The sequence below is a fragment of the Echinops telfairi genome, unplaced genomic scaffold (genome assembly GCF_000313985.2).
Source record: "Echinops telfairi isolate 266 unplaced genomic scaffold, ASM31398v2 ScPeMD7_9;HRSCAF=40, whole genome shotgun sequence".
Classification (NCBI taxonomy): Eukaryota; Metazoa; Chordata; class Mammalia; order Afrosoricida; family Tenrecidae; genus Echinops; species Echinops telfairi.
This window is the reverse complement of record NW_022103906.1, coordinates 30,178,852-30,180,283: the sequence shown is the minus strand read 5'-3', so window position 1 is coordinate 30,180,283 and position 1,432 is coordinate 30,178,852.

Below are 1,432 nucleotides of genomic sequence, written 5' to 3'. Positions count from 1 at the left end.
CTTATATATCTCAACCGTACAATTGTGCATTACTGAACCCAGAAGTAGTATGACTGAACCAGTGAGTTCAAGCAGCGGGTGGGGCTGGCACCCTACTCCCCCGTGCCACTTTTAATTTAATACTACACATGCCCAAGTGATGCTGTGGGCCTGTTAGCCAGTTCTGGATCATAGCTGCCGGACAAGGCAGAGTAGCCCCACCTCCTAGTTTCCCAGGCTGTCATCTGTACGGGGGCAGACCCTGCTGGGTCTCTTCTCTTGTGGAATCACTATGGTTCTGTGAAGAGCAGAGCCCTTGACCAGCCTGCCCCATGACTCCTCATCCACAGCTAGGGGAGATAGGAACTACAACACAAAGCTTTGAGAGAGACATTTCAATCCATAACAAAGCCTATTCCCCTCTGTTACAGATTGTATTGGGTCACCTTCAAAACCTGTGCTGGAATCCTAACTGCTGTACTGACAGGTGTCATTCTTTGAGGAGTCGGGGTTCCTTGTTGGGTGGGTGAGGGGCTCTCCAAGTGTGTCTTAACGAATCACTTTTGAGATTCAAAAGAGCAGATGCGACGCAAAACCAGTAAGAAAGAATGGGGAAAGACCGAAGGGATGCCATGCTGAATGTTGCCGAGGAATGCCAAGCGCAAGGTTACCAGAAGCCCAGAAAGGACAAAGAGTCTTCTACAACTAGTACCCTGAAATTAAATGTCAGCTTCCTAAACAGTGAGAAAATACATTTCTGTTCAAGAAAGCCACCACGTGTGGTATCTCTGTTACAGCAGCGTCAGATACCTCAGACAGGCTTCAAGGCTCTCAGGGGTACTCCCTCCCATTCCCACAGATTTCAGCTCCCTACTTCTAGAATCACCGAAGTCGTGAACAAGTGATGCCTCCAGCCTCCCCCCCACCCCCACCCCCTGACTGCAGAATCAGGTGTCAGAGGCTCTCGAAACACTTAGAGATCCCCCAGGGGCTTACTTGCATAGGGAGAAACTGGCACAGAGCTGCTGTTGTCATTGTTATGAGCCACCTACTCAGTTCTGACTGCGAACCTACAGCCCAGAAGGAAACCCTGACCATCATTGCTGTGTTTGAAACCATCGTTGTAGCCGCTGTGTCAGTCCATCTCTTTGAGGGTCGGCCTCTCCTTTTCACTGACTCTCTACTTTTCCAAGCAGATGTCCTTCTCTAGGGACTGGTCCCTCCTGCAAACGTGTCCAAATTATGTGAGATGAAATCTCACCGCCCTTGCTTCTAAGAAGCATGCTGGCTGTACTTCTCTCAGCACCCAGTGGTCTGAGCTTCTGGCAATCCATGGTGGAACCAATATTCTTTGCTGATGCCATAATGCAAATCCACCAATTCTTCCCTAGTCTTTTCATTCATTGCCTAGACCGCATAAGGAGTGATTGAAAGTGTCACGTCTTACATCACA